The 13,788-nt window shown below is 46.9% G+C and overlaps 1 protein-coding gene and 1 long non-coding RNA gene across 4 annotated transcripts in view; one reads left to right on the plus strand and one right to left on the minus strand.

The window, feature by feature from the left end:
* LOC309370040 overlaps positions 1-13,788 on the plus strand; it is a 250,041-nt gene that overhangs the window by 161,125 nt on the left and 75,128 nt on the right. The gene's annotated exons all lie outside the window — the stretch shown is intronic.
* The window catches only part of LPP (LIM domain containing preferred translocation partner in lipoma), a 274,991-nt gene that overhangs the window by 120,799 nt on the left and 140,404 nt on the right, over positions 1-13,788 (minus strand). The gene's annotated exons all lie outside the window — the stretch shown is intronic.

The raw sequence follows: 13,788 nt of genomic DNA on the forward strand, positions 1-13,788 counted from the left end.
CCATGCCCGTCCTGTTTTATTAATCCTATTATAGTCTCCATCACGTTCCCAGAAAGTGCCAATTCTACAGCATGGGCCAGTCAGGAGGTATGAGAGTGTGGGGTTCTCCCCTTCACAACCCTGTGAGGTAATTATTATTATTATTATTATTATTATTATTATTATTATTATTATTATTATTATTATTATTTGTACCCCACCCATCTGGTTGGGTCTCCCCAGCCACTCTGGGCGGCTTCCAACAAAGAAGAAAGATACACTAAAATGTCACATGTTAAAAACTTCCCTGAGCAGGGCTGCCTTCAGATGTCTTCTGAATGTCAGGTAGATGTTTATCGCTTTGACATCTGATGGGAGGGCGTTCCACAGGGCGGGCGCCACTACCGAGAAGGCCCTCTGCCTGGTTCCCTGTAACTTGGCCTCTCGCAGTGAGGGAACCGCCGGAAAGCCCTGGGAGCTGGACCTCAGTGTCCGGGCAGAACTATAGGGGAGGAGACGCTCCTTCAGGTAGCTTAGGCTGGAAGACTGTTGAGCTTTATGGCCACCTGTGAACTAGTACCCTGGTCTGCTAAGTCCTAGGCCAGCACTCTAACCACTACACCACACTTCTCTTGCCAGTTGGGGCTGCTGGAGTTGAGGTTCAAAACATCTGGATGGCACCAGGTTGGTGAAGGGTGAGCAACGGCTCTTAACTCTGCACCGAGTTTACCAATTCTGCGCTATAGTTCCCAGAGAGACAGGGTACCCCCTGATAGGTGGAAGCTCTGAGGGCACCCAGAGCCGGCCTGCCTTCTTCTTCTCCCCTCCATCACTGACAGCACATTAAAGAGATGCAGCCTAATTGGCACAAACCTCCCAAAGATATGATAATAATTACATGAAAAAAGGTTTAAATATTGCCTACGTGGAAAACATCTGGGCTAAAACTCAGAATAAATAACCATGATACCCTAGGAGGTAGGTTACATATTAAAGGCAAGGATCTTACACAAAGAGAAAGTGATAATGAAGTAACTTTTCTTACGGGAGATAAAAGGAGAAGTGCAGTTCCACACACACACACACGCTCCTTAATTCTTCCATGCCACGTTGTAATAATAAAGCAATTTGTTTAAGTAACTCCCTCGCGACACCATCATTCTAAGAAGCCAAATGTTGAACAAACAGAAATCCGCTCTGCTGTTTCCAGCTTCAGAAGTCGATAATTTGCCCTCCGCCGAAGGCGTATGTGGATGTTTTCCTCCGTCTCCTGAAGCCGTCAAATTCCGGATGGATTAGGGCAGTGAGACGTGCCGGGAATATTCCAAGTGGATGGTTACCCAGTCGAAAAACACTCGGCTTCGCCCGGGCACACATGGCAGGCCTCCACTCAGGCGTGTGCAGGGGACTGACGCATCGCTTAGGCCAGATATGAGCAGCAGCCAAGATGGTTTTTGAACATGTGCGTGGCTGATATTTAAGCCATACGCTCTGGGCTTGCAAGTTAGAAGGAGATCTCTGGTTGAGCTGAGATCAGAACCAGAAGTTTTATGGGCACACTTGCTGGTGAAGAAGAAGATGATGAAGATGAAGAAGATGATGATAAAGAAGAAGAACCCTCTGACAAGAGCTGTTTGACAGTTGAATGGTCAACCTCGGAGAACTGGAATTTTTTAAGCCAAGGTTGGATGGCCACCTGTCATGGATGCTTTAGTTGAGATTCCTGCATTGCAGGAGGTTGGACTAGATGATCCTCGGAGTCCCATCCAACTCTACAATTCTATGATAGAAGATGAGGAGGAGGAGGAGGAGGAGGAGGAGGAGGAGGAGGAGGAGGAGGAGGAGAAAGAGGAGACAAGGGTCACACAAACCCCATGGATGTGTCCATCCGTGACTGTCCAGATCAGTGAGAGTTTGATGTGATGGCCTCGGACTCTGGCTTGGACTTGGAACCAGAGGAGTCTCGGTCTGCACCAGATCCTTTGCCTCAGGCATCTTCTGAACCAAGTCTGGGGCCTGATCCTGAAGAGTCCCAGTCAGCACAGGTTCCCCTGCAACAAGCACCAGCTGGGCCGAGCCAGGGGCCTGAGCCTGCCCTGGCTCCAGATGCGGGGATGACCTCGTTGCCTCCAGCTGGGCCATCACTTACAGCTGTTCCACTACCAGTTGGGTCAGGGGAGGCTGAGGCGGCCCCTGGGTCTAGTAACCCATTGACGTCTCCGGAGCTGTGGAGACTCAGGTCTGAGAGACGGAAAGACCTGAGTACTCGCAGGAGGAGTGCTCGCCTTTGGGCGAGACAGGGAGGTGAGTCGCCGGGGGATCAGGACCAGCCACAACCCTGACAAAGATAAAAAGTCTGTTGGACCCTGCCCCAGGTTCTGGAGCAACATGGCTGTATGCCAGATCCTGCCTGAGATCCTGTGACTGACTTTGCCTGGTTTCCTGCCTCATGTCCTGCCTTGGCCCTGTTGGACTGACTCCTACTGGAACCTTCAGATTCTGGACCGGTCCTGGACTGCATTTCATGGGTTACCCCCAAGCCCAGCACACTTGAGTTTTGGAGAGGAAGCAGGTAGTGTCCAGTGAAGAAGAGAACAGACAGCACCTTGGACAGCTCCAATTGCCCCTGCTAAAGCAGCTCTTTTGGCCAAACTGTGGGAGGCAGTGGAGGACAGAAGTGCCTGATGTGCTCTGGTCCATGGGGTCACGATGAGTCGGACACGACTAAACGACTAAACAACAACAGCAAAGCAGCTCTGGGAGATGTTGCCTTTGCAGAAAGCCAAGCCCGAAGGAAGCCCTTATTTAGGCTGACCAGGCCTGGAGGGTTGCAGGCTGGCCAGGGAGAAGCTGGCTAGCTGACTGGGTGCTTAAAGGGGTTGTGTCTGATTCTATAGCCACTGGCTTACAGAAGATCAGATGGCAAAGACAGACTTGTCCTCTGAATCTAGTTCAGCAGTAGAGCTGAGCCTTTGTCCCCAACTGGGAGGTACCGGTGCTTCTCTCCCAGAGGAAACAGCCTGAAAATAATCCAAATTATCCTTTGTGCATCACCATGGTATAAGACACGCCCTTTGGTCTTCTGGGCTTGGCTATGAAAACTCCCATGTGGAGGATGGGCGTTTGCCAGAGCAACAGTTTGTGCAAAGCTTCAATTCAGATGCCACAACCCTTCTCTTTCTGACTGTCCACCTTCCACGTCAATTGCCTATTCTGTTGCATGCATGCATCCCCTGCCAAAATACTCCCACAAACACCCTGCAAATTCCACAGCCCTATTCTTGAACCAATGAAAGCTGGACCCTAAAGAAGGCTGATCGCTGAAGAATGGATGCTTTTGAATTATGGTGCTGGAGGAGACTCTTGAGAGTCCCATGGACTGCAGGAAGATCAAACGTATCTGTTCTTAAGGAAATCAGCCCTGAGTGCTCACTAGAAGGACAGATCCTGAAGCTGAAGCTCCAAGACGTTGGCCACCTCATGAGAAGAGAAGACTCCCTGGAGAAGACCCTGATGTTTGGAAAGATGGAGGGCACAAGGAGAAGGGGACGACAGAGGACGAGATGGTGGGACAGTGTTCTCGAAGCTACCAGCATGAGTTTGACCAAACTGCGGGAGGCAGCGGAAGACAGGAGGGCCTGGCATGCTCTGGTCCAGGGGGTCACGAAGAGGCGGACACGACTAAACAACTAAACAACAACAACAACAAATTCTTGGCCCTAAGAACGGAACATAAGAACTTGACAAGAGCCCTGCTGGATCCAGCCAAAATCCTGTTCTCATTGTGGCTGACCAGAAGCCTATGGGAAACCAGCAAGAAGGCTTCAAACATAAAAGCATCATCTGGTCGGCCACTGTGAGAACAGTATGCTGGACTAGCTGGGCCACTGGCCTCATCCAGCAACCTCGAGGCCCCATCCCCACTTTGGTTTCAGTAGTTGCGTGAACTTCTCCAGATTACTTCCTCCTTCCCTTCCTTCACATTTGAGCAGCGCAAATGGAGAAAAAGAAAATCCACCTGCCCCAGCTTTCTGGTGCTCATCAGCTATCAATCCCCACTTTGGACCTGACACTTGACACCCCGCCAGCCCCCTCGACCGCAGGCTGAAAGGCTTTCTGCCTCTCAAGAGTTCCAGCCAGGGCGCTCTTTCCAAGAAGCCAAATGGTCCACAGGCATCTTCACAGAAGCTTTTAGGCAATCGGGGGTTTGGTTGCTTCAATTCAAGAGGCCTGAAGGAGAGAACACTCCTATCTACTCAAGATCTTTCAGGGTTCCCCCCCCCTCCCCACTGGCCCTCAAATCCAACAGAAATGCAGTCATACTTTGTGTTGCGTTAGGTTCATGTTGCGTCTTTTTGGCTTGTGAATGCAGCACACCTGGAAGGGTATACTTCCGGGTTTTGCCACGCATGCATGCACAGAACCATTTTGTGTGCTTTGCGCGTGCGCGGAAGTGTTTTGCGTGGTTTGCGCATGTGCAGAAGTGTTCTGTGTGCTTTGCACATGCACAGAAGCCCTCTATCGCACTCCACGCTTGTGCAGAAGCACTGCTCTAGTTGCGGACTTTTCAGGGTGCAAACGGCACCCCAGAACGGATCGTGTCCGCAACTAGAGGTACCACTGTATGGTTCTGAAATGCCATCTAGATGGGGCTGTTTTTGAAGATAGTTTGGAAGTTTCCATCCTGTGCAAAATGCAGCTGCCCAGATGTTTCTCCATTGGAGTGGGGGCACATGGAACAGATTGTTCCGAGACCACAGCTGCCACCCTGGCCACCTGTTGGCTTTGGGGCCCAATTTCAAACTGCTCCTTACGGCCTTTAAAGCCCATCACAGTTTGGGCTGGTATACTCCATCACCTGCACCCCTATATGAATCTGCCCATCGCTGAGATCAGCTCAGAGGCCTTGCTTCTAAATCTGCCACTTCTGGGGTGTCCAGTACAAAATCGATAGCCAATGAGCTCCAGAAATCATGGTCACGTGGATTTTCTTTTTCTCCACTCAATTGTGCAGCTGAAACTTTTAGAAGACGCCTGAAGACATCCTTGTATAGGGAAGTTTTTAGTGATTGATGTTTTATTGTGTTCTTATATCTGTTGGAACCTCCCTGCCCATAGTGATTGCGGCTACCCATTCAGTCGGTGGGGTACAAAATAGCAATAGCAATAGTCAGTGCTTTTTTTCTGGGGGTACGCAGGGGTATGCATACCCCTAAACATTTTGTGAATTTTTGTACTTTTGTCCATTTACTGTATTTATTTTTCCTGATTTGAACTATAAAATGGTGGTTTTCTTGGGTCAAAATGAGAGTACCCTTAAACATTATTTTATTTTTAGAAAAAAGCACTGGTAATAGTAATGTACAATTACCCCAGCTGGAACACGCGGCAGGACTTTTTTTGGTGGTGGCCCCCTTGTTTATTGGGCTATTTACTGGGTCTGTCTGTGGCCTAAAACTTGATTCAAACTGAGTCTCAGATGTGTTGGGTGCACACAGACATGGAGCAGGTAGGTGATTCAGGCAGGGTGGGGAAACCACGGGAAACAGGGCTAGGAGCTACCCAATTGGTGGCTGAGCCTTCCCAGGACCATAGGAAGCTGCCTAATGCAGAGTCAGACCACTGGCCCATCTCACTCAGTATTCCCTACACTGACTGGCAGCCATGGATTGCAGGCAGAGATGTTCTCCCAGCCCTACCTGGATATGCCATTGGGGACTGAACCCGGAAGCCTCCACTTGCAAGGCAGACACTCGACCCACTGAGCAGGTGCTTTTCCTGTCCTTACTCAGGTCCCTTAATTTCAATGGGTCTACTCGAGAGTAGAGCGCAAGTGGAAGCAACCTGGGGAGAGTGAAATAGGCTAGGCTGTACTGATCAGCGACACCACACTCTTCTCGGCGGGAACATTTAATATTTCATGCGGTTTGGAAGTAGCTTAAATTCCCCAATGAATTTTTCATGTCCCTCCATATACGGTTTCACCTTTGCAAAACTTCCTGTTCCACACCTTCCCCTCTCCAGTTTGCCTTTGCACAGCTTCAAAAAGATTCCTGTCTGTGCACCGTCCCTCGGACTGCTAAGACGCCGCCTCTTCGTGACCCCATGGACCAGAGCATGCCAGGCACTCCTGTCTTCCACTGCCTCCCACAGTTTGGTCAAACTCATGCTGGTAGCTTCGAGAACACTGTCCCACCATCTTGTCCTCTGTCGTCCCCTTCTCCTTGTGCCCTCCATCTTTCCCAACACCAGGGTCTTTTCCAGGGAGTCTTCTCTTCTCAGGAGGTGGCCAAAGTCTTGGAGCCTCAGCTTCACGATCTGTCCTTCCTGGGAGCACTCAGGCCTGATTTCCTTCAGAATGGATAGGTTTGATCTTCTTCCAGTCCATGGGACTCTCAAGAGTCTCCTCCAGCACCATAATTCAAAAGCATCCATTCTTCGGCGGTCAGCCTTCTTTATGGTCCAGCTCTCATACATCACTACTGGGAAAACCAGAGCTTTTACTATATGGACCTTTGTTGGCAAGGTGATGTCTCTGTGTGCCCCCATTTCCGCTTACAGTGTGCCTAGAAAGCAAGGCTTGGGTTCAGGTGGTTTTCCCCTTTCTCAGGGAAAACCTGCTCTTTAGATCAGACCAAATGGCAATCTGGGGGAGAAAAAACTGAATTGCTGTTTGCTTCGACTGAATGCAAAGATTTCCCCAGGGGGAGCAGTGGGGGAAAAGGAAGTCAGAAAAACCCTCAGCCTCTTCCTTCCTGTAAAGAAGACCCAGGATAGTTCAGCTGGCAGAGCATGAGGTGCTTAACCCCACGGTCATGGGTTTGAGCCCCACACTGGGGAAAAGATTCCTGCATTACGGGGGGTTGGACTAGATGACCCGTGGGGTCCCATCCAACTATGATTCTATGAAATTGGATTATGCTGCCCCCACAAATACATGCCACAAACACAGCAACTGCCTTCAGGTGCAGAAGGGCAGTATCCTGAGCTGAGCTGCTTTTTAAAAGAACGGTTCTTTATTATTATAAAGGAGGTTTCATAACATGAAAAGGGCGGGGGGAATTACCTAGAACTTTATCAAAAAGGGGATAATATGGAAAAGGATACCCTGAACATATAGGTCACCGCAAGGGAAGAAGAAAAAACCCTCATTGTCAAAGGGAGGAGTGGGGGGCAGGGAGGGAGGTATGTAACATATTAATTCTGCTTTGAGGCAGGATAGTCTAGATGCCTCTTGTGGTCCCTTCCAGCTCTCCAATTCTATGTCCCTTCTATGTTTATGTCCACGAAAGAAGCAGAATCCAGTAATTAGGTCATATTGGATTAACCTTATTCATTTGTATACAACGGATTGGAGTGGGGTTGTTTGCTGTCCATGTCTTTTATCATCTCAAAACTATTGGGAATTGATTTATAATGAATTGGAAAAAGATATTTAAATGCACTTTCCCGAAAAAGCCAGAAGCTTTCCTTGCTAGCTTGATGGGAGAGGAAATAGAAAAAGCAGATCAAAGGTTATTTATGTATGCTACGACTGCTGCCACAACTTTGTTAGCCCAAAAATGGAAAGTACCAGAATTAGCAACAATAGAGGAGTGGCAGATGAAGATGGTGGATTACGCGGAACTAGCAAAACTGACCTGTAGAATCCGAAACCAGGAGGAAGCAAAATTCCACAAAGATTGGAGTAAATTTATGGAGTACATAAATAATAACTGTAGAAATTTGAAGACTCTGGCAGGAGTGAAATAAATCTTACGATGTAGACTGACTGGATATAATAAGAAACTGTGGAAAGGTGACTGAAGCAAGAAAACCTGTTGGAGGGAAGGAGGGAAGTCAATGCTCAGCAGAGTGTGGGGAAAGAATGTGGGTAAATGACTGTTGAATAGTACTGTACAGTGGTACTTCGGGTTAAGTACTTAATTTGTTCCAGAGGTCCGTACTTAACCTGAAACTCTTCTTAACCAGAAGCACCACTTTAGCTAATGGGACCTCCTGCTGCTGCCGCGCTGCTGGAGCATGATTTCTGTTCTCATCCTGAAGCAAAGTTCTCAACCCGAGGTACTATTTCTGGGTTGGCGGAGTGTGTAACCTGAAGCATATGTAAGCTGAAGTGTATGTAACCTGAGGTACCACTGTATTTTGTTCATTTGAAACACCAATAAAAAACATTTAAATATATATCTATCATGTCAAAACTAATAAAGTCGTACCAAACAAAAGAGAATTTGTCTTTCTTACTTCGGGCCCCAAGTTTTAAGACGGCTTTAAAAGAGGAGGAGGCAAATCCCTGGAGGAGGAGAGGGCTGTTGATGGCTCTGCTCTGAGTCTACAATCGGAGGCAGAAATGCTTCTGAAGACCAGTGGCTGGGAACCCCAGGAAGGGAGAGTGGCTCTTGTGTTCGAATCCTGCTGGTGGGTTTCCCCATAAAGGGCATTGTTCAGCCACTGTGAGAACAGGATGTTCAACTAAATGGGCCATTGGCCTGACCCAGCAGATGCTCTCCTGATGTTCTGAGGATGTTCTCCCATTGTTGGCAAAGCGCTGGGCAGCCCAATCTTTCTGTAGGATGACATCACCTTGCAAAAAAAGGTCCATATATTAAAAGCTATGGTTTTCCCAGTAGTGATGTATGGAAGCAAGAGCTGGACCATAAAGAAGGCTGATCGCTGAAGAATGCATGCTTTTGAATTCTGGTGCTGGAGGAGACTCTTGAGAGTCCCATGGACTGCAACAAGATCCAACCTCTCCATTCTTAAGGAAATCAGCCCTGAGTGCTCACTGGAAGGACAGATCCTGAAGCTGAGGCTCCAATACTTTGGCCACCTCATGAGAAGAGAAGACTCCCTGGAAAAGACCCTGATGTTGGGAAAGATGGAGGGCACAAGGAGAAGGGGACGACAGAGGATGAGATGGTGGGACAGTGTTCTTGAAGCTACCAGCATGAGTCTGACCAAACTGCGGGAGGCAGTGGAAGACAGGAGTGCCTGGCGTGCTCTGGTCCAGAGGGTCACGAAGAGTCAGACACAACTAAATGACTAAACAACAACAACAACGTCAGCCATGTCGCATCTCCCCTTACAATGATCATTCAGGCAGGAGCAAAGACCTGACTCCTTCCTTCCGTAAGCACCAACCCCAAGAATTAAAGTTTCCATGATAATCTCCAGCTCTCCTCCCCTCGGAAACGCCACACATGGACAGATGGGATGCCTATCATTAGAAATGGCATGGGGGGAGGAGGCTGAGAATCCCTCCCCGGCCCCCAGAAAGGTCATCTCGTGCCATCCTCATCGAAAACATCCTCAAAAGCAGAGCCAGAGTATTTGCACAACAGAAAAAAAGAAGAAAAAAGCTCCTTCTGTTCTCAGTTCTTCGGCCGGGCAGCCTCCGGGACAGGCCCTCCTTCTGCTGTTTCCATCCCTCCGCAGCTTCGTAAAATCAGAGAATTTTAAGCGGTAAGGTACACCCAGGGGTGATCTAGTCCAACCCTCTGTAATCCAGGAAGTCTCAAAGTTCTAAAAAGAGTCAAGGCATTTCAGAGGGAAGCGAAAGGAGCTTCGGTGAGACATTTGATGGTGTTTCAGGGATGGAGGGGGTGGTTTTCTGAACCGAACAATAAACTAACCACACAGTTTGTTGTTTAGTCGTTTAGTCATGTCTGACTCTTCGTGACCCCCTGGACCAGAGCACGCCAGGCACTCCTGTCTTCCACTGCCTCCCGCAGTTTGCTCAAACTCATGCTGGTAGCTTCGAGAACACTGTCCCACCATCTCGTCCTCTGTCGTCCCCTTCTCCTTGTGCCCTCAATCTTTCCCAACATCAGTGTCTTTTCCAGGGAATCTTCTCTTCTCATGAGGTGGCCAAAGTCTTGGAGCCTCAGCTTCAGGACCTGTCCTTCCAGTGAGCACTGAGGGCTGATTTCCTTAAGATGGGATAGGTTTGATCTTCTTGCAGTCCATGGGACTCTCAAGAGTCTCCTCCAGCACCATAATTCAAAAGCATCAATTCTTCGGCGATCAGCCTTCTTTATGGTCCAGCTCTCACTTCCATACATCACTACTGGGAAAACCAGAGCTTTAACTATACGGACCTTTGTTGGCAAGGTGATGTCTCTGCTTTTTAAGATGCTATCTAGGTTTGTCATTGCTTTTCTCCCAAAAAAGACCCCACAAAATGTTGAGGGGTCTCTCACCAACTCTCTTCCTGCTGTTGGGCTGGTTAAAACAGGTCTTCTGCCTTAGAGCCACAGAATTTTGCCACCAGCCAAGGTTTCCAAGAAGGCCACCATCCAATGGATTTTGGGTTGGGTGGGTGGATTAAACAATTAAAATTGATCAGGGGGCAATCAGCAGAACCCTGTGGTTATTATTGCTATTATTACTGCATTTATTTATATCCTGCTCTTTCCATAGATGGATGGCAGAGCAAGTTGGAGCAGCCAAACTTGGGCTTCAGCGCTGCGGAAAGCAAAGGGACCTTTTTCATCGTGAATTAGTAATATTAGGCAACAGACAACCCAGGCAGGAACAGGCTGAAATGTGGTTGCCATGGGGATATACATATAAGGGTCATGATTAAAACAGTGCTAACATTTATTCGCCATCTAGAATTGGCTTTCTCCTTGACCAACCCAAAGCAACGTTGAGTGGGAAAAGTGTGAGGAACAGGAGGGGGGTGCGAATAAATTTCACTGTCGAGATGCCCCCTGCCCACTCAGCCACCTTGCCAATTCCCCAGTTATTGCTGTAAAATAAGGCGAGAGTTTTGGCCGCTTCAGAATGCATTGACTTCTTCGTGAAGTGGCTTTACTGACACTCTGTGATGTCAGCACATGGGCCACACATCATCATTATTATTATTATTATTATTATTATTATTATTATTATTATTATTATTATTATTATTATTATTATTCCACCCTTCACCCAAACGTCACAGGGCTGTTCACGGTGCTGTCGTGTCACCATTGTGGAACGAATTCACTTCTACATCACTTTGTTTGTTACCCAAGTGAGGAGTAACAACCTTTTACACGGAACCAAGGAAATTAAGTCAAGCCCATGATCCAGGAGGGACACGGCGTTTAATACATCTATTGCAGCTATTGCAGAGCCCAACTTAACGTGGTGGTTCAGGATTAGCTGCCAATTAAGGTCTGCCTCGAGGAGAACTGGAACGAGGCTTTTATAGGTGGAGCACATGGAGAGTTATAAAACAGCTAAACCTTCTTAAATCAGAAACTTCCTTCTGCGTACATCAGGAAAGGTGACAGGCCATGAGAAGTAAAACACACAGGGATCCATTCCAGTACCCCCACAATTACCTCAGGGTGCCCCTAGGTGCCCAGACCATTTGGGGCTCAGTCGTCCTACTTTATCACTGTTCCCTGAGCAACCAGTCCTTCGACAGGGTTGCCACACCCCTGTCCCTATCTCACTTGCCTCTCCTCTCCTCTCACCCAGGAAATATACCCAAGGATAGCTGATTTTACACTCTGGTGCAGGGGTAGGCAACCTAAGGCCCGGGGGCTGGATGTGGCCCAATCACCTTCTCAATCCGGCCTGCGGACGGTCCGGGAATCAGTGTGTTTTTACATGAGCAGAATGTGTCCTTTTATTTAAAATGCATCTCTGGGTAATTTGTGGGGCCTGCCTGGTGTTTTTACATGAGTAGAATGTGTCCTTTTATTTAAAATGCATCTCTGGGTTATTCAATCACCTTGCCCAAGAATGGAAGATTTGAGATTGGGCGATAGTTGGCCATATTGGCAACATCTAAAGATGATTTTTTAACTGTTGGTCTCACTGTTGGTCTCACTGGTCTTGGATTTTCCCGGACAGTCTTAGCAGCTCTGTATATTCAACCATCTTGTTCTGCCATTCTTCTGCTGTTGAAGTTTCTTGCTGTTTCCACTTCTGGGCTAAAAGAATCCTTGCCGCTGTTGTTGCGTATAAGAATATAGTATGGTCTTTCTTAGGGATCTCTTCTCCTAAAATACCTAGCAAGAAAGCTTCTGGTTTCTTATGGAACGTGTTCTTAAACACTTTCTGAAGTTCATTATAGATCATGTCCCAGTATGCTTTCTTGGGGTTAGATAGGGTTTCTTGTTTATGGACCAGAGAGCACAAGGTTGTAAAATGCAGGCCCACAGGAGCCTCACAGAAATCAAACCTTTCCTTTCATGTATTCTATCTAAACGATTAAATGCAATTAAGAGTGAAACATTGAAACATTATTAAAATCAAAAAATAGATACAGCTTGGGTCTCCAATTCTTATATCACCATGATACCATGATAGCACCCCTTCCACAGACACATTTAAGAAGCCGTAGAATGATTGCAAAATATATTATTATGATTTGGCATTACACCTCCAGAAGGTAAAATTAAACTTCTTCCGTTTCCCGAGAGCAGCTGATGTGCTTTTCAATCAAATGTCTATTTACAAAGCCAGATGCTGTTAAATGCTGTCACATTGCAAAAATAATAGCAGATTTGAATTCCTCGTACCCCAAAAAGGCATTATTAAGACCTCTCACGGAATAAATTAGCAAAAATTAAGTTTCATCCCCTAAAATGGCACATCCTAGAATGGCATCCATGCACAACTTTAAGGCGTCGGCATCTCTGCACCCAGAGCCTTCTGGGACATACTTGACACTAGACATGACTGTGTGTGTGTGAATTGTGGCTGCAGAACTGTGACTGAATTATAGGCCTTGAGTCTCTGTCAGGGAAAGTGATGGGGTATGAAACAACAACAACAACATCATCATCATCAACAACAACAACAACAACAATGCATGGAGAGATCTCTGGCAGGAATGGGCAATCTTTCTTTCCCATGATCAGGGAAGCAGGAAGATTTCATTTGTTCTGCATTTTAAAGGAAATGGACCCAAATCGCACCTCCTGGTGAAATACAAGGATCAGGATGCAATTAAGCTTCAGATTTTGCACTCCTCTGCATTTTGCAACTCAGTTCTCAGCATTAAAAAAGAAGGCAACACACATAACACACACACACACACACAAACACATACACACACCTGGCCCGACATGCATTAAAAGCCCCTCTTTTACGATAAGAGTTAATTCTCACATCATAGGATATGTCGGGAAACCGAGATAAAATGCGCATTTAAAGTACACAGAATTTAAGCATGAATTATTTCCATCCATATAATTATGATTATTATTCACCCACCCTTCGCCAAAAGAGTCACATGGATGAAAAATAAAACATTAATATATTAAAACAAATTACAATCGCAACTAGAGGTGGGTATCTTTCTGCATGGACAGGTATGAACTTGCATGCTTTATTTTTTTTATTTAAAAAAAAAACAACAACCCAAAAACTGCAAATTAATTCAGAAATAGGATGGAAGAGACTTATATGAAATTGGCGCTGATCCCCCCCCAGCATGACCAGACGTTTCTCCCAAAGAGCTATTCAGGAACCACAAATCTCCCACAAATGCCACATGACGACGGGATTCTCCCTATAAGGCATCTTGAATCCTCAAAAGAGCTACTGCTTCTGTTTATTAACAATCGTGGGGAAATCCTAAGCAAATTACTAACACTTCTGAGCACTGACGCTTTTTAATAGCTTTTTGCAAAGTTTCGCATCGGGGTTTTCCCGTCTCAGTTCACACAAATCACAGAGCAGATTTTGGATCTTCCCACTGTCTGTGTGGGGTAGCTGGGGTATAAATTTGCATTGCAGGGGGGTTGGACTGCAAATCATTTATTTCCAGCAATGCAAATAAACGATTTGACAAGTCTATAACTTCTC

The sequence above is a fragment of the Podarcis melisellensis genome, assembly GCF_964234715.1.
Source record: "Podarcis melisellensis genome assembly, chromosome: 5".
Classification (NCBI taxonomy): domain Eukaryota; kingdom Metazoa; phylum Chordata; class Lepidosauria; order Squamata; family Lacertidae; genus Podarcis; species Podarcis melisellensis.